General features: G+C 41.1%; 1 protein-coding gene across 1 annotated transcript in view; it reads left to right on the top strand.

Annotated features, from left to right (window-relative positions):
• LOC139739147 (cilia- and flagella-associated protein 47-like) overlaps window positions 1-20,714 on the top strand; it is a 105,770-nt gene that overhangs the window by 24,424 nt on the left and 60,632 nt on the right. The gene's annotated exons all lie outside the window — the stretch shown is intronic.

Genomic DNA, 20,714 nt, shown 5'->3' with positions numbered 1-20,714 from the left:
ACTTTGTACACCCTTTCATTTGGGAGGACAATTTCTATAACCCTTTTAATCCCAGCTCAGTGTAGACCCTTCCATTTGGCAGTACAATTTTTATAACCCTTTTATTCCCAGCTACTTTGTACACCCTTTCATTTGGCAGGACAATTTCTATAACCCTTTTATTCCGAGCTCAGTGTAGACCCTTTCGTTTGGCAGGACAATTTCTATAACCCTTTAATTCCCAGCTACTTTGTACACCCTTTCATTTGGGAGGACAATTTCTATAACCCTTTAATTCCCAGCTACTTTGTACACCCTTTCATTTGTGAGGTCAATTTCTATAACCCTTTTATTCTTATCTCAGTGTAGACCCTTTCATTTGGCAGGACAATTTCTATAACCCTTTTATTCCCAGCTCAGTGTAGACCCTTCCATTTGGCAGTACAATTTCTATAACCCTTTAATTTCCAGCTCAGTGTAGACCCTTCCATTTGGCAGTACAATTTTTATAACCCTTTTATTCCCAGCTACTTTGTACACCCTTTCATTTGGCAGGACAATTTCTATAACCCCCTTATTCCCAGCTACTTTTTAGACCCTGTCATTTGGCAGGACAATTTCTATAACCCTTTTATTCCCAGCTACTTTGTACACCCTGGCAGGACAATTTCTATACCCCTTTTATTCCCAGCTCAGTATAGACCCTTTCATTTGGCAGGACAATTTCTATAACCCTTTAATTCCCAGCTACTTTGTACACCCTTTCATCTGGGAGGACAATTTCTATAACCCTTTAATTCCCAGCTACTTGGTACACCCTTTCATTTGGCAGGACAATTTCTATAACCCTTTTATTCCTATGTCAGTATAGACCCTTTCATTTGGCAGGACAATTTCTATAACCCGTTTATTCCCAGCTCAGTGTACACCCTTTCATTTGGCAGTACAATTTCTATAACCCTTTTATTCCCAGCTACTTTGTACACCCTTTCATTTGACAGCACAATTTCTATAACCCTTTTATTCCCGGCTACTTTGTACACCCTTTCATTTGGGAGGACAATTTCTATAACCCGTTTATTCCCAGCTCAGTGTACACCCTTTCAATTGACAGCACAATTTCTATAACCCTTTAATTCCCAGCTACATTGTACACCCCTTCATTTGGGAGGACAATTTCTATAACCCTTTTATTCCTATCTCAGTGTAGACCCTTTCATTTGGGAGGACAATTTCTATAACCCTTTTATTCCCAGCTCAATGTAGACCCTGGCATTTGGCAGGACAATTTCTATAACCCTTTTATTCCCAGCTACTTTGTACACCCTGGCAGGACAATTTCTATAACCCTTTTATTCCCAGCTCAGTGTAGACCCTTTCAGGATAATTTCTATAATCCTTTTATTCCCAGCTCAGTGTAGACCCTTTCATTTGGCAGGAAAATTTCTATAACCCTTTAATTCCCAGCTACATTGTACACCCTTTCATTTGGGAGGACAATTTCTATAACCCTTTTATTCCTATCTCAGTGTAGACCCTTTCATTTGGCAGGACAATTTCTATAACCCTTTTATTCCCAGCTCAGTGTACACCCTTTCATTTGGCAGGACAATTTCTATAACCCTTTTATTCCCAGCTACTTTGTACACCCTTTCATTTGACAGCACAATTTCTATAACCCTTTTATTCCTATCTCAGTGTAGACCCTTTCATTTGGCAGGACAATTTCTATAACCCTTTTATTCCCAGCTCAATGTAGACCCTTTCATTTGGCAGGACAATTTCTATAACCCTTTTTATTCCCAGCTCAGTGTACACCCTTTCATTTGGCAGTACAATTTCTATAACCCTTTTATTCCCAGCTACTTTGTACACCCTTTCATTTGACAGCACAATTTCTATAACCCTTTTATTCCCGGCTACTTTGTACACCCTTTCATTTGGGAGGACAATTTCTATAACCCTTTTATTCCTATCTCAGTATAGACCCTTTCATTTGGGAGGACAATTTCTATAACCCTTTTATTCCCAGCTCAATGTAGACCCTGTCATTTGGCAGGACAATTTCTATAACCCTTTTATTCCCAGCTCAGTGTACACCCTTTCATTTGACAGCACAATTTCTATAACCCTTTAATTCCCAGCTACATTGTACACCCCTTCATTTGGGAGGACAATTTCTATAACCCTTTTATTCCTATCTCAGTGTAGACCCTTTCATTTGGGAGGACAATTTCTATAACCCTTTTATACCCAGCTCAATGTAGACCCTGTCATTTGGCAGGACAATTTCTATAACCCTTTTATTCCCAGCTACTTTGTACACCCTGGCAGGACAATTTCTATAACCCTTTTATTCCCAGCTCAGTGTAGACCCTTTCAGGATAATTTCTATAATCCTTTTATTCCCAGCTCAGTGTAGACCCTTTCATTTGGCAGGACAATTTCTATAACCCTTTAATTCCCAGCTACTTTGTACACCCTTTCATTTGGGAGGACAATTTCTATAACCCTTTTATTCCTATCTCAGTGTAGACCCTTTCATTTGGGAGGACAATTTCTATAACCCTTTTATTCCTATCTCAGTGTAGACCCTTTCATTTGGCAGGACAATTTCTATAACCCTTTTATTCCCAGCTCAGTGTACACCCTTTCATTTGGCAGGACAATTTCTATAACCCTTTTATTCCCAGCTCAGTGTAGACCCTTTCAGGATAATTTCTATAATCCTTTTATTCCCAGCTCAGTGTAGACCCTTTCATTTGGCAGGACAATTTCTATAACCCTTTAATTCCCAGCTACTTGGTACACCCTTTCATTTGGGAGGACAATTTCTATAACCCTTTAATTCCCAGCTACTTTGTACACCCTTTCATTTGGGAGGACAATTTCTATAACCCTTTTATTCCTATCTCAGTGTAGACCCTTTCATTTGGGAGGACAATTTCTATAACCCTTTTATTCCTATCTCAGTGTAGACCCTTTCATTTGGCAGGACAATTTCTATAACCCTTTTATTCCCAGCTTTGTGTACACCCTTTCATTTGGCAGGACAATTTCTATAACCCTTTTATTCCCAGCTCAGTGTAGACCCTTTCAGGATAATTTCTATAATCCTTTTATTCCCAGCTCAGTGTACACCCTTTCATTTGGCAGGACAATTTCTATAACCCTTTTATTCCCAGCTCAATGTAGACCCTGTCATTTGGCAGGACAATTTCTATAACCCTTTTATTCCCAGCTACTTTGTACACCCTGGCAGGACAATTTCTATAACCCTTTTATTCCCAGCTCAGTGTAGACCCTTTCAGGATAATTTCTATAATCCTTTTATTCCCAGCTCAGTGTAGACCCTTTCATTTGGCAGGACAATTTCTATAACCCTTTAATTCCCAGCTACTTTGTACACCCTTTCATTTGGGAGGACAATTTCTATAACCCTTTTATTCCTATCTCAGTGTAGACCCTTTCATTTGGCAGGACAATTTCTATAACCCTTTTATTCCCAGCTCAGTGTACACCCTTTCATTTGGCAGGACAATTTCTATAACCCTTTTATTCCCAGCTACTTTGTACACCCTTTCATTTGACAGCACAATTTCTATAACCCTTTTATTCCCGGCTACTTTGTACACCCTTTCATTTGGGAGGACAATTTCTATAACCCTTTTATTCCCAGCTCAGTGTAGACCCTTCAATTTGGCAGTACAATTTCTATAACCCTTTTATTCCCAGCTCAGTGTAGACCCTTTCGTTTGGCAGGACAATTTCTATAACCCTTTAATTCCCAGCTACTTTGTACACCCTTTCATTTGGCAGGACAATTTCTATAACCCTTTTATTCCTATCTCAGTGTAGACCCTTTCATTTGGCAGGACAATTTCTATAACCCTTTTATTCCCAGCTCAGTGTACACCCTTTCATTTGGCAGTACAATTTCTATAACCCTTTTATTCCCAGCTACTTTGTACACCCTTTCATTTGACAGCACAATTTCTATAACCCTTTTATTCCCGGCTACTTTGTACACCCTTTCATTTGGGAGGACAATTTCTATAACCCTTTTATTCCTATCTCAGTGTAGACCCTTTCATTTGGCAGGACAATTTCTATAACCCTTTTATTCCCAGCTCAGTGTACACCCTTTCATTTGGCAGTACAATTTCTATAACCCTTTTATTCCCAGCTACTTTGTACACCCTTTCATTTGACAGCACAATTTCTATAACCCTTTTATTCCCGGCTACTTTGTACACCCTTTCATTTGGGAGGACAATTTCTATAACCCGTTTATTCCCAGCTCAGTGTACACCCTTTCATTTGGCAGTACAATTTCTATAACCCTTTTATTCCCAGCTACTTTGTACACCCTTTCATTTGACAGCACAATTTCTATAACCCTTTTATTCCCGGCTACTTTGTACACCCTTTCATTTGGGAGGACAATTTCTATAACCCGTTTATTCCGAGCTCAGTGTACACCCTTTCATTTGACAGCACAATTTCTATAACCCTTTAATTCCCAGCTACATTGTACACCCCTTCATTTGGGAGCACAATTTCTATAACCCTTTTATTCCTATCTCAGTGTAGACCCTTTCATTTGGCAGGACAATTTCTATAACCCTTTTATTCCCAGCTCAATGTAGACCCTGTCATTTGGCAGGACAATTTCTATAACCCTTTTATTCCCAGCTACTTTGTACACCCTGGCAGGACAATTTCTATAACCCTTTTATTCCCAGCTCAGTGTAGACCCTTTCAGGATAATTTCTATAATCCTTTTATTCCCAGCTCAGTGTAGACCCTTTCATTTGGCAGGACAATTTCTATAACCCTTTAATTCCCAGCTACTTTGTACACCCTTTCATTTGGGAGGACAATTTCTATAACCCTTTTATTCCTATCTCAGTGTAGACCCTTTCATTTGGCAGGACAATTTCTATAACCCTTTTATTCCCAGCTCAGTGTACACCCTTTCATTTGGCAGGACAATTTCTATAACCCTTTTATTCCCAGCTACTTTGTACACCCTTTCATTTGACAGCACAATTTCTATAACCCTTTTATTCCCGGCTACTTTGTACACCCTTTCATTTGGGAGGACAATTTCTATAACCCTTTTATTCACAGCTCAGTGTAGACCCTTCAATTTGGCAGTACAATTTCTATAACCCTTTTATTCCCAGCTCAGTGTAGACCCTTTCAGGATAATTTCTATAATCCTTTTATTCCCAGCTCAGTGTAGACCCTTTCATTTGGCAGGACAATTTCTATAACCCTTTAATTCCCAGCTACTTTGTACACCCTTTCATTTGGGAGGACAATTTCTATAACCCTTTTATTCCTATCTCAGTGTAGACCCTTTCATTTGGCAGGACAATTTCTATAACCCTTTTATTCCCAGCTCAGTGTACACCCTTTCATTTGGCAGGACAATTTCTATAACCCTTTTATTCCCAGCTACTTTGTACACCCTTTCATTTGACAGCACAATTTCTATAACCCTTTTATTCCCGGCTACTTTGTACACCCTTTCATTTGGGAGGACAATTTCTATAACCCTTTTATTCCCAGCTCAGTGTAGACCCTTCAATTTGGCAGTACAATTTCTATAACCCTTTTATTTCCAGCTCAGTGTAGACCCTTCCATTTGGCAGTACAATTTTCATAACCCTTTTATTCCCAGCTACTTTGTACACCCTTTCATTTGGCAGGACAGTTTCTATAACCCTTTTATTCCCAGCTACTTTGTACACCCTTTCATTTGGCAGGACAATTTCTATAACCCTTTTATTGTCCCCGCCGAACGAGTTCGAGCAGGGGACTATGAAACGGGCTCCGTACGTGTGTGTGTCCGTGTGTCCGTCCGTCTGTCCGTCCGTCCGTCCGTGTGTCCGTGTGTCCGTGTGTCCGTGTGTGCGTCCGTGTGTGATCAAAATCTTCAATTTGCTACTTCTCTGTCATTTATGAGCCAATTTTGATTCTGTTTGCTTTATATGATAGCACTACATGGGAGCTTTGAAACTTCTACACAGAATTTCAGTCGTGACCTTTGACCTTGACCTTTGACCTATATTGTACATTTTGCTACAAAATGCTACTCCTTCGCCATTTCTAACCCGATTTCGATTCCGTTTGCTTTATGTGATGGCACTAGGTGAGGGCTTCAAAACTTCTACACAGAATTTTGACCTTTGACTTCTTTGACCTTTGACCTTGATTTTTTGACCTATATTGTACATTTTGCTACAAAATGCTACTCCTTCGCCATTTCTAACCCGATTTCGATTCCGTTTGCTTTATGTGATGGCACTAGGTGAGGGCTTCAAAACTTCTACACAGAATTTTGACCTTTGACTTCTTTGACCTTTGACCTTGATTTTTGACCTATATTGTACATTTTGCTACGAAATGCTACTCCTTCGCCATTTTTAACCCGATTTCGATTCCGTTTGCTTTATATGATGGCACTAGTTGAGGGCTTCAAAACTTCTACACAGAATTTTGACCTTTGACTTCTTTGACCTTTGACCTTGATTTTTGACCTATATTGTGCATTTTGCTACAGAATGCTACTCCTTCGCCATTTCTAACCCGATTTCGATTCCGTTTGCTTTATGTGATAGCACTAGGTGAGGGCTTCAAAACTTCTACACAGAATTTTGACCTTTGTCTTCTTTGACCTTTGACCTTGATTTTTGACCTATATTGTACATTGGCTACAAAATGCTACTCCTTCGCCATTTCTAACCCAATTTCGATTCCATTTGCTTTATGTGATGGCACTAGGTGAGGGCTTCAAAACTTCTACACAGAATTTTGACCTTTGACTTCTTTGACCTTTGACCTTGATTTTTTACCTATATTGCACATTTTGTTACAAAATGCTACTTCCGGCGGGGACATATGTTACGCACCGCGTAATTTCTACTTTTCCTTGTTCCCAGCTACTTTGTACACCCTTTCATTTGACAGCACAATTTCTATAACCCTTTTATTCCCAGCTACTTTGTACACCCTTTCATTTGGGAGGACAATTTCTATAACCCTTTTATTCCTATCTCAGTGTAGACCCTTTCATTTGGCAGGACAATTTCTATAACCCTTTTATTCCCAGCTCAATGTAGACCCTGTCATTTGGCAGTACAATTTCTATAACCCTTTTATTCCCAGCTACTTTGTACACCCTTTCATTTGGCAGGACAATTTCTATAACCCTTTAATTCCCAGCTACTTTGTACACCCTTTCATCTGGCAGGACAATTTCTATAACCCTTTTATTCCGAGCTCAGTGTAGACTCTGTCATTTGGGAGGACAATTTCTATAACCCTTTTATTCACAGCTCAGTGTAGACCCTTCAATTTGGCAGTACAATTTCTATAACCCTTTTATTCCCAGCTCAGTGTAGACCCTTTCAGGATAATTTCTATAATCCTTTTATTCCCAGCTCAGTGTAGACCCTTTCATTTGGCAGGACAATTTCTATAACCCTTTAATTCCCAGCTACTTTGTACACCCTTTCATTTGGGAGGACAATTTCTATAACCCTTTTATTCCTATCTCAGTGTAGACCCTTTCATTTGGCAGGACAATTTCTATAACCCTTTTATTCCCAGCTCAGTGTACACCCTTTCATTTGGCAGGACAATTTCTATAACCCTTTTATTCCCAGCTACTTTGTACACCCTTTCATTTGACAGCACAATTTCTATAACCCTTTTATTCCCGGCTACTTTGTACACCCTTTCATTTGGGAGGACAATTTCTATAACCCTTTTATTCCCAGCTCAGTGTAGACCCTTCAATTTGGCAGTACAATTTCTATAACCCTTTTATTTCCAGCTCAGTGTAGACCCTTCCATTTGGCAGTACAATTTTCATAACCCTTTTATTCCCAGCTACTTTGTACACCCTTTCATTTGGCAGGACAGTTTCTATAACCCTTTTATTCCCAGCTACTTTGTACACCCTTTCATTTGGCAGGACAATTTCTATAACCCTTTTATTCCCAGCTACTTTGTACACCCTTTCATTTGACAGCACAATTTCTATAACCCTTTTATTCCCAGCTACTTTGTACACCCTTTCATTTGGGAGGACAATTTCTATAACCCTTTTATTCCTATCTCAGTGTAGACCCTTTCATTTGGCAGGACAATTTCTATAACCCTTTTATTCCCAGCTCAATGTAGACCCTGTCATTTGGCAGGACAATTTCTATAACCCTTTAATTCCCATCTACTTTGTACACCCTTTCATTTGGCAGGACAATTTCTATAACCCTTTTATTCCCAGCTACTTTGTACACCCTTTCATTTGACAGCACAATTTCTATAACCCTTTTATTCCCAGCTACTTTGTACACCCTTTCATTTGGGAGGACAATTTCTATAACCCTTTTATTCCTATCTCAGTGTAGACCCTTTCATTTGGCAGGACAATTTCTATAACCCTTTTATTCCCAGCTCAATGTAGACCCTGTCATTTGGCAGGACAATTTCTATAACCCTTTAATTCCCAGCTACTTTGTACACCCTTTCATCTGGCAGGACAATTTCTATAACCCTTTTATTCCGAGCTCAGTGTAGACCCTTCCATTTGGCAGTACAATTTTCATAACCCTTTTATTCCCAGCTACTTTGTACACCCTTTCATTTGGCAGGACAGTTTCTATAACCCTTTTATTCCCAGCTACTTTGTACACCCTTTCATTTGGCAGGACAATTTCTATAACCCTTTTATTCCGAGCTCAGTGTAGACCCTTCCATTTGGCAGTACAATTTTCATAACCCTTTTATTCCCAGCTACTTTGTACACCCTTTCATTTGGCAGGACAGTTTCTATAACCCTTTTATTCCCAGCTACTTTGTACACCCTTTCATTTGGCAGGACAATTTCTATAACCCTTTTATTCCCAGCTCAGTGTACACCCTTTCATTTGGGAGGATAATTTCTATAACCCTTTTATTTCCAGCTCAGTGTAGACCCTTCCATTTGGCAGTACAATTTTTATAACCCTTTTATTCCCAGCTACTTCAGGCCTCGAAATAGGATTTTGGAGGGGCAAGGCCATTTAGAAAAGGGCACTTTTTCCAAGAGGCCAGGGCACTTAAGTCAGTCAGAGGGGCACCAAGGCCACATTGGAAAGGGCATGTTTGGTGTTTATGAAAAAAGAAAGAAGAAAAACAAACCGAGAAAAACAAACAAACACACACACACACACACACACACACACAAAGTGCAACACACAACAAAAACCTCTTCCCTACAGCTGTAACACATTCCCGATCTCCGCGTTTTTTAAAACAGGAATAAAACAACAGTAGGTATTGATTGAAACTCGACACCCTTTCAGGCCAGCCAGGCTGCCATGAAACTTCAAAGCACATTCCGACAGCTGGCTGGCAAAACCACCAGGCAAAGGAATTTGCACGCGTGTAGATTGCTATGATTAGTCTGTGACAGACAGTTCATGACCTCCAAGAATGCGCCAGTACGCGCGGTTTCTTCTGTTGATTGGTCTCTCTCTCTCTCCACCCCTCCCCATTCCCCAGTCTGGCACACCTTGACATCGTGGGATTTTTCTTTTTTCTTGGTGAACTTGGAGTTCACTAGCACTCGTACTCTTTAGGGTCTACTACTAGTACTCTCTTTCTCACATATCCCCTCTCCAACGTATCCAAAATTCAGCCGCTAGATTAGTCTCCCTTAGTAGGAGACATGACCATATATCTCCTGTTCTCCGCTCACTCCATTGGCTTCCAGTACATTCCCGTATTACTTTCAAGATCCTACTTCTGACGTACAAAATCACACGTAATCTTGCACCCATATATCTTCAAAACCTAGTCTCTCTCCGCTCCTCCTCTTCTGCCAGACCCCTCCGTTCATCTTCCTCTCTCCAATTACTTCATGGCCCACGTACAAAAACCCGTTATGGTGACCGAGCCTTCTCTTCCATTGCTCCCACTCTTTGGAATAAACTTCCTCTTTATATTCAGAATGCCTCATCTGTCGAATCATTTAAAATTCTTCTTAAAACTCACCTGTTTAATCAGCTGTAATATTTTTTTTTTTTTTCTGGAGGCGCACACAGTTATCAATTATTGTACCATTGTATCACATGTATTTTTCTTTTCTTTTCTTTTCTTTCTTCTTCTTTTGTTACTGTTAACGTCAATTTTGTTAATGTTATTGTGTTTTCTAGTCTATTTGTATGAGTAGCAAAGTGCGCTTAGAAACGTCAGTATGAAGCGCCATATAAATGCAATTATCATTATTATTATTATTATTAGTACTCTATCTGAATATGCGCTGCCTAGCTACAGTGTAGTACATACTCGCGGCCGCTGCGCTGCGGAGGCAGTCGGGACGGTAAAAGCTGGTCGGGCGTACATGTACGTACACGTCGTCTTGTATCTCGGAAAGATACTTTGAGTTTGAATCAGATATATCGGGACGCGAGTGAACTGAAGGTATGAACGATATTTGAGATCAGGAAAGTCGTTCAAGCTTATTAAAGAGACTTTGAGAAAGGGCATATCATACGTCATAAATAATAACTTTCATTCTAAAAGGGCACCACGGCCCCAAGAAAAAGGGCACATTTTTTTTTGGCCGTAACTTTGATCAAAAAACAAAAGGCATTGCGGCCAACGAGAGGGGCACCGACGGCCATGGCCGTCGGTGGCCGTCGGTTAATTCGAGGCCTGTACTTTGTACACCCTTTCATTCGGCAGGACAATTTCTATAACCCTTTTATTCCCAGCTAAGTGTAGACCCTTTCATTTGGCAGGACAATTTCTATAACCCTTTTATTCCCAGCTACTTTGTACACCCTTTCATTTCGGAGGTCAATTTCTATAACCCTTTTGTTCTTTTCTCAGTGTAGACCCTTTCATTTGGCAGGACAATTTCTATAACCCTTTTATTCCCAGCTCAGTGTAGACCCTTCCATTTGGCAGTACAATTTCTATAACCCTTTTATTTCCAGCTCAGTGTAGACCCTTCCATTTGGCAGTACAATTTTTATAACCCTTTTATTCCCAGCTACTTTGTACACCCTTTCATTTGGCAGGACAATTTCTATAACCCTTTTATTCCCGGCTACTTTGTACACCCTTTCATTTGGCAGGACAATTTCTATAACCCTTTTATTCCTATCTCAGTGTAGACCCTTTCATTTGGGAGGACAATTTCTATAACCCTTTTATTCCCAACTCAATGTAGACCCTGTCATTTGGCAGGACAATTTCTATAACCCTTTTATTCCCAGCTACTTTGTACACCCTTTGATCTGGCAGGACAATTTCTATAACCCTTTTATTCCCAGCTCAGTGTAGACCATTTCATTTGGCAGGACAATTTCTATAACCCTTTTATTCCCAGCTCAGTGTACACCCTTTCATTTGGGAGGATAATTTCTATAACCCTTTTATTTCCAGCTCAGTGTAGACCCTGCCATTTGGCAGTACAATTTTTATAACCCTTTTTTTCCCAGCTACTTTGTACACCCTTTCATTTGTCAGGACAATTTCTATAATCCTTTTATTCCTATCTCAGTGTAGACCCTTTTCATTTGGCAGCTCAATTTCTATAACCCTTTTATTCCCAGCTCAGTGTAGACCCTTTCATTTGGCAGGACAATTTTTATACCCCTTTTTTTCCCAGCTCAGTGTAGACCCTTTCATTTGGCAGGGCAATTTCTATAACCCTTTTATTCCCAGCTCAGTGTAGACCCTTCCATTTGGCAGTACAATTTCTATAACCCTTTTATTCCCAGCTCAATGTAGACCCTTTCATTTGGCAGGACAATTTCTATAACCCTTTTATTCCCAGCTACTTTGTACACCCTTTCATTTGGGAGGTCAATTTATATAACCCTTTTATTCCCAGCTCAGTGTACACCCTTTCATTGGGGAGGATAATTTCTATAACCCTTTTATTTCCAGCTCAGTGTAGACCCTTATATTTGGCAGTACAATTTTTATAACCCTTTTATTCCCAGCTACTTTGTACACCCTTTCATTTGGCAGGACAATTTCTATAACCCTTTTATTCCTATCTCAGTGTAGACCCTTTCATTTGGCAGGACAATTCCTAAATTATGCGAATAATATTATGAAGTATAATTAGAATTCTATTAATAACAATGAAGTACAAGATGAAGAGGGTAAGCATATTCCTGCGTGCTTTGGCAGAGAGATCACACCAAGGAAATTCAAAGTCTTTTGTTATGATAATGAGTTTGGCACCCCAGTCCCTATAAATAGCGGGTATTCCCACTATTCGACATCTTTTTAAAGTATACGAGGCAGTATCCAAACATTCACACGATCACTCAACGTCAGTCTCCACTAACATTGAACAGAATACGTATCAACAATCATTCATCCAGATCAGTCATATATATCTTACAGGCATGAAGCCAGACAGTAAAGTAATGAGCGTGGTCACGGAAGTTGCGACCGCAGGTAGTATGGCAAATGAGTTGACAGTTTCTGTGACGAGAAGAGAGAGGGAGGGTTATCAAACAATATGTTATGAACCCGCAACGCGTTGGATGGGACCCTCTTCATCTTGTACTTCATTGTTATTAATAGAATTCTAATTATACTTCATAATATCATTCGCATAATTTAGGAATTCTATTACATAACACTTCGTACAAGCTTTCAGAGGGTTAGCAGCTTCAAAGTAAATACGCAGAAACTGTCAATTGAGATATGTTTCAGGAATGAAACAACTGCTGCACATGGGCGTTCATGATAGGTCAAATTTTATTCATTAGCAATCTGAGTAGTACCATGACAAGGTGTATGTTCCGTATGAACACATGATCACAAGGAGGAAAGAACAGTATAGTTTTGACAACTTCTGTGAGTCACATACGTTTCGTGTCCCCCATCTTCCTTATAACTTGTGAAGATGAGCTGAGAATGGTTGAGGCGAATTGTGCTTCTTGAACTGGCTTAAAATAAAATCTCGAAAGGTTTTGGCATTGGCAACTTCTCAATGGTAACGCCTTGATTAAAAGCTGGAGTACTCGAGGCACTGCGGTAAATGTGAGCAAAAAACCTATGCCTGCTTATTCAATGTGCCCTTTTACCACCTAGACAGGGTAGAAGTGATTACTTCTTTGTGAGGTTTTCTAGTAGAAATAAAAAGTTTAGTCACACCGTGAACCTGATGCAAGGGTTCTTTTCGACTTAAGTACTCCATGAGCACTGATAAAACACACAACTTCTCGTTTGTGAGGAACCAGGAAGACAATTTTAATAGATTGGTTGGCAATACCCTTCTTCTGTAGTTGTTTTCAATAACTCAACCACTTGAAGACTGTACTGTCATTAGGAATTGACATTATGTAATGTCCAAAAAACTCAGAGTCTGCAATCTCTGTGTTGAAACAAGAGTCGCCAGGGCAATCAAATTCTCGCTTAGAAGTAACAGTCTTGCATTATTACCTAATGAACATAATTGAGAAACTTAAGAAATGTGGTGTTGTACTGTGGTTTGGGAGGTTCTACCTTTCAACACAGGTATATACCACAAACGGGTGCTTTCCCACGGAAAACCCGTCAGAAGAGGGCAGCACAGATGACAAGGCTGATCGATACAAATCTACCTTACTGTATTTTTCCCTAACACATGCTGGTCAGACAAACATTACGATATTGGTGATAGATGAACTAAATGGCTCAAGCGATTGTTTGTGGCATCAACTAATCCACTGCTTTCAAGCTGAGTTATAATGTTTTTTGGTGTTGTTGTGCCATGAATTTGCGATGAGCTCGGAAGTGTGCTCTGAAATTCCTAATGCTCGCCAACGTTCGCTGAGATAGGTCAGGCAGGGAGGTAGGAAGAGATATCTCCCTGGGTAAGGCGAGTAACCTCAGCTCGGGCATTGGAATAGGAAGGGGAACCAGGCAGTCCCCTGGTAGGAGGGGTGGGGCTGCCAGGATCGCGGTGAGCGGGAGCCACGATTGTGTCCTCCACAAAAGGGGTGATCGAGACTGCTCTCTGGCAATTAATATTGTCCCTGCGGACTTGGGAATGACCCCGGAAAGTAAGCAAAAACAAAGTGGAGGAAAAACATAGTAGCGATGTAAAAATCCCCATGATATTGAAAAGGCATCGATAGCCTTAGGGGTCTTGTTCCCAAGACAAGTACGTAACCAATTTCCTATTGGCACTGGATGCGAAAAGATCAATTTCGGGTCTGAAGGAAGGTATAGATAAGAGCAACGAAAATATATATCAGGACGAAGACTAATTTAATTCTTCATATCTCTCCGAGATAGATTAATTATCTGCTCCTATATGAGCAACACCAGCCAAGTGGGAAACAGATAGCCAAGAGTAGCGACCCAGCGACCACGCCCAAATGTCATATGACAACTTATTAAGTAATGGAATACTACCACTCATTTTCCTGACGTAACTGACAGCTGCACTGTTATCTGACTTAATATGAATGTGTGGCTTATGGGAGGTGTCGCACAGGGAGGCAAGGCCTCGATGAATAACCAGTAATTCTAGTGCATTGATATGCAGATTAGCTTCCTCTCGAGACCAGACACCTTGAGCAAAGGAATTATCATTTACACAGAATGTACCCCATCTTGAGGTGCTGGCATCTGTACGAATATTGTCAACGGATGACAGGAATGTCGATGCAGGACCCAAATTCCTTGCATGGCAAGGGAAGCCACCAACGAATTTCTTCTATGGCATTATTGTTTATTGAATTAAAGAGATGTATCAAAATTACCACCTGACTCTTGCACTGCTTTGGTTCTGCACGACTCTAGAACACGATAATGCCAACGACCCGCTGGCACGGGGTCAAATGGAGAAGATAGAAACCAATGAACTTTGCTAAATCTCGAATTGTTGTCGAGGGAGACGACAAAATAGGATGCCCAAGATTCCTTATCTTGTCAATATTTTTTTTTGTCTAGATGGCTCGCCACCAAATTAAAGCCTGAGTAGGTCGGAGATGTTGTGACTTCCCAAAATTAATGACAATTTCAATGATGCCAGCAAATCCAAACACAGTTCGTGTTAGCAATACTCTCCTCTTTAGAGCGGGCAAACAATTAAAATATCGTCCAAATAAATCATTATTCTCATGCCTCTGCTTCTAAGAGAAGCAATAACGGGTTTCATTCCTTTAGTAAATACCCTTGGCGCTGAACTTAACCCAGAGGGTAAGCAAGTAAGACAATAAAAACAACCATTCCACGTAGAACAGATACTTTGATAATCTTCATGAATAGGAATGGAAAAATATGCATCCTTGAGATCCAGTGACGTTAAGTAGTCGGATTGCATTGATTAGGATTTCTTTAACATTTCGAAAAATTTCCATCTTGAAATGCTCATACTGAACCAACGAGTTCAGATTTTTCAAATCAATGAAGGATCTGAGATCCTCGGTTTTCTTTGGAACTGTGAATATAGTGGACAGAAATGAAACTTCCCCTGGGGAAATTTCTGATGTTGCCCCTTTTCTTGTTAACAACGAAAGAAATTCCAAATTAATTGCCGCATTTTCCTCCTCCGGCAGTAGTAATTCGTCGGGTGCCCGTGCATTGGCCGCTAACGCAATACAATTTGTATTGCGTTAGCGGCCAATGCACGGGCACCCGACGAATTGAGGAGGAACAATTTTTGTTGGGATAACCGTCAAATAAGATCTTGTAACAACAAATAGTGTCTGAAATCCAGGGATCAGAAATAATGAGAGACCACGTCTCTTTGAAAAATCTGAGTCGTCCCGCATGCAAACGGGGACTTTCTAGTTTTTCTACATTAGATGGTGCGTTGCTGGAAAATATGACGGTATGTTCCATCCGCGTGCTACCGAACGACCGACGACGCGGTCGGTCAGAGAAGGTGACTTTTTGGCCCACGAGGGGCGACTCGCCAACATTTTTCATGTTGTTTGCAAGTCTTCTCAAATAGCGTTTTCCCTATTGAGATCGATCTACTACATAAATTATTATGCCCCTGTACTTCTGATTGAAAGCAAGTTTGAGCTCCTCTCGGGTGTCATGTTCATCTCATACAAGGGTGTTACCGCACAGAGTAACTCCGTACCGACCGCCAGTCAAGCAACGGGCGCTGAATGGACTGACCGTTGCTCCCTAGCTGCTGTCTGCAGCTCCCGGGTGATTTTAGCATTTACTAAAGTGAACATTCACTGAATCACCGTCTTTTGCACTATTCTGTCAGCTGGACGGTTTTCCCGTGGATCGAGGTGCACATTTGCTCCTTGACTCTCGATGCACACACCGAAAGAGGGCGTCGAGGGCGTCATGTACTGTAGTGTATGGATTCTTTTTTCCACGCTCTCCTTTCACGGGGGCAATGTGACCGCCTTGTCGGCTGAGCGGTCAATCCATCAGAAACTGCGAGGCTGAATTCTTCAGGGCCTTCATACAAATTGTCTGCTTCCAGCTCTATGAGCTGGTCGCTGGAGCGGCGTTTGCACTGCCTCCCACGGGCTGTGCTGCCTGCACTAAGCTTTCGAACTCCGCCTTCGGGTCGGAGCTGAGCAGGTGAGTGGTTGCAGAAATTTGGCTGATTGACTCCACAAGGTGCTCAGTAAATCAACTTCGCGGTCACACCGCGAAGGAGCCCGTCTGAAGTGCTCCCGCATGCAGCGCATGGCGGGCTGGCTCAGAGGTTTTGGAGACAGACATCTGTCCATCCATAAAGCGAGATAATTGGGCCGATAAACGTTGAATGTCACTCTTCTGCGCCGAAAGATTAGACCGCAGCTCTACCTGATATATACAGCCCCGTTACTGGCGGCTGTGAACCGTTGTCTTCTGTATCACTCAGGTTTGTCACACGTTGAAAAAGATCAGTAAGCGAAGCTTATAACGCACAGTTGCACTGTGCAAGCTAACTCTCTGCCGAAAACACGAAGAAAAGATGTCGAATAGTGGGAATACCCGCTATTTATAGGGACTGGGGTGCCAAATTCATTATCATAACAAAAGACTTTGAATTTCCTTGAGTGTGATCTCTCTGCCAAAGCACGCAGGAATATGCTAACCCTCTGAAAGCTTGTACGAAGTGTTATGTAATAGAATTTCTATAACCCTTTTATTCCCAGCTCAGTGGAGACCCTTTCATTTGGCAGGACAATTTCTATAACCCTTTTATTCCCAGCTCAGTGTAGACCCTTTCATTTGGCAGTACAATTTCTATAACCCTTTTATTCCCAGCTCAATGTAGACCCTTTCATTTGGCAGGACAATTTCTATAACCCTTTTATTCCCAGCTACTTTGTACACCCCTTTCATTTGGGAGGTCAATTTATATAACCCTTTTATTCCCAGCTCAGTGTACACCCTTTCATTTGGGAGGATAATTTCTATAACCCTTTTATTTCCAGCTCAGTGTAGACCTTATATTTGGCAGTACAATTTTTATAACCCTTTTATTCCCAGCTACTTTGTACACCCTTTCATTTGGCAGGACAATTTCTATAACCCTTTTATTCCCAGCTCAGTGTAGACCCTTTCATTTGGCAGGACAAGGTACCGTCTATAACCCTTTTATTCCCAGCTACTTTGTACACCCTTTCATTTGGGAGGTCAATTTCTATAACCCTTTCATTCCAGCTACTTTGTACACCCTTTCATTTGGGAGGACAATTTCTATAACCCTTTTATTCCTATCTCAGTGTAGACCCTTTCATTTGGGAGGACAATTTCTATAAGCCTTTTATTCCTATCTGAGTGTAGACCCTTTCATTTGGGATGACAATTTCTATAACCCTTTTATTCCCAGCTCAGTGTAGACCCTTTCATTTGGCAGGACAATTTCTATAACCCTTTTATTCCCAGATACTGTGTACACCCTTTCATTTGCAGGACAATTTCTATAACCCTTTTATTCCTATCTCAGTGTAGACCCTTTCATTTGGGAGGACAATTTCTATAACCTTTTAATTCCCAGCTACTTTGTACACCCTTTCATTTGGGAGGACAATTTCTATAACCCTTTTATTCCTATCTCAGTGTACACCCTTTCATTTGGGAGGACAATGTCTATAACCCTCTTATTTCCAGCTCAGTGTAGACCCTTCCATTTGGCAGTACAATTTGTATAACCCTTTTATTTCCAGCTACTTTGTACTCCTTTCACTTGGGAGGACAATTTCTGTAACCCTTTTATTCCCAGCTCAATGTAGACCCTTTCATTTGGCAGGACAATTTCTATAACCCTTTTATTCCAGCTCAGTGTAGACCTTTCATTTGGCAGGACAATTTCTATAACCCTTTTATTCCCAGCTCAGTGTACACCCTAATTCATTTGGCAGGACAATTTCTATTACCTTTAATTCCCAGCTACTTTTTACACCCTTTCTTTGGCAGGACAATTTCTATAACCCTTTTATTCCTATCTCAGTGTAGAAGCTTTGATTTTTCAGGACAATTTCTACACCCCTTTTATTCCCAGCTCAGCGTAGACCCTTTCATTTGGGAGGACAATTTCTATAATCCTTTTATTCCCAGCTCAGTGTAGACCCTTCCATTTGGCAGTACAATTTCTATAACTCTTTTATTCCCAGCTACTTTGTGCATCCTTTCATTTGGGAGGACAATTTCTATAACCCTTTTATTCCAAGCTCGGTAAAGACCCTTTCATTTGGCAGGACAATTTCTATAACCCTTTCATTCCCAGCTACTTTGTACACCCTTTTATGTGGCAGGACAATTTCTATAACCCTTTAATTCCCACCTACTCTCTGTAGACCCTTACATTTGGCAGGACAATTTCTATAACCCTTTTATTCCTATCTCAGTGTAGACCCTTTCATTTTGGGAGGACAATTTGGATAACCCTTTTATTCCCAGCTCAGTGTAGACTCTGTCATTTGGGAGGACAATTTCTATACCCCTTTTATTCCCAGCTCAGTGTAGACCCTTCCATTTGGCAGTACAATTTCTATAACACTTTTATTCTCAGCTAATTGTATCCCCCAAACAGAGTTTGGTGGATACTATGGATTTGGCCTCGTTGCGCCGCATCCGTGTCCGCCGCAGAGGTTTTCTTTTGAGCGCTCTACTGGCTGCAGTTCTTCTTCGATCATCTTCAAATTTAGCATGAAGGTGTATTATGGTAAAACGAAGACGCCTATTGTTGTGGGTGATGGTGCCCTCCCTTGTTCCGTCTTTATACATGAAAAGGTAAATTTAAGGGGGTCTATATTGTGTGTGACGCTGGCCTTGTTTCTTGACTGATTTTTTCAAATTTGGTATGTAAATGTATCAGTCAAATCTATACACCTACACCTATTGATAATGCTGCCCTCACTGTTCCACCTTTTCCAGGGTCAAAGGTCACCCTGATCATGTCAAAATTTGCAAAAATGCTTATTTAGGCAATGACTTGATTGTTACTTACTGGATTTTACTCAGACTTGCTAAGGAGGTGTATGGGTGGTCATTCTACATGAAGGACACAACAGTTTGTGGTAACGGCGCCCTCAGTGTTCCGTCTTGGAGGCCATGTCACATTTCTTGTATATGCTCTATATGCCACATTTCTTGTCGGATTTTATTCAAACTTGCTATGGAGGTTTGTGGGGGTTATTGTAGGTAACAAAAGTTTCCATTGACAGCACCCTCATTGTCCAAACTTTTATATGATAGGACATGTCATATTCCTTGTATGTGCTATGTACACTAGCCTCATTTCTTGTCAGATTTTATTAGCTCACCTGAGCCAAAGGCCCAAGTGAGCTATTGCGATCGCCCTTCGTCCGGCGTCCGTCGTGCGTAAACTTTTTACATTTTCATCTTCTTCTTGAAAACCCCGAGACCGATTTTCATCAAACTTGGCAGGTAGCATCCCTAGGGGGTTAGGAACTCAATTTGTTAAAATGGGTACCATGCCCCACCCAGGGGGCCCCCAGGGGGGCCCAAACCCCCCAAAATTAAGGAATCTGTCAAAATCTTCTCCTCTAGAACCAGAAGTGATAGAGCTAAGTTAATACTATGAGTTAGTACATTGATGACTGCAGCTTCAAGTTTGTTCATGGCAGAATCAGGGGTGCCCCCCTTGGGACCCAGGGGAGGGGGGTGGGGAGGGGTCCTAATGGGGCCTAAATTGTACATTTTCATCTTCTTCTTGAGAACCCAATAACCCGTTTTCACCAAACTTGGCAGGTAGCATCCCTAGGGGGTTAAGAACTCAATTTGTTAAAATGGGCACCATGCCCCACCCAGGGGGCCCCAGGGGGGCCCCAAACCCCCCAAAATTAAGGAATCTGTAAAAATCTTCTTCTCTAGAACCAGAAGTGATAGAGCTAAGTTAATACTATGAGTTAGTACATTGATAACTGTAGTTTCAAGTTTGTTCATGGCAGAATCAGGGGTGCCCCCTTGGGACCCAGGGGAGGGGGGGGGGTGGGGAGGGGTCCTAATGGGGCCTAAATTGTACATTTTCATCTTCTTCTTGAGAACCCCATGACCCGCTTTTCACCAAATTTGACAGGTAGCATCCCTAGGGGGTTAGGATCTCAATTTGTTAAAATGGGCACCATGCCCCACCCAGGGGGCCCCCAGGGGGGCCCAAACCCCCCAGAATGAAGGAATCTTTAAAAATCTTCTCTAGAATCAGAAGTTACAGAGCTAAGATAATACTATGAGTGAGTACATTAATGACTGTAGTTTCAAGGTTGTTCATAGCAGATCCAGGGGTGCCC

This window comes from Diadema antillarum, unplaced genomic scaffold (assembly GCF_040938485.1).
Source record: "Diadema antillarum isolate AM-2024a unplaced genomic scaffold, OU_Dant_1.0 seq00000783_RagTag, whole genome shotgun sequence".
In the NCBI taxonomy this organism is placed as follows: Eukaryota; Metazoa; Echinodermata; class Echinoidea; order Diadematoida; family Diadematidae; genus Diadema; species Diadema antillarum.
The sequence above is the reverse complement of the archived record's forward strand: the minus strand, read 5'-3'. Positions and strand labels throughout refer to the sequence as shown.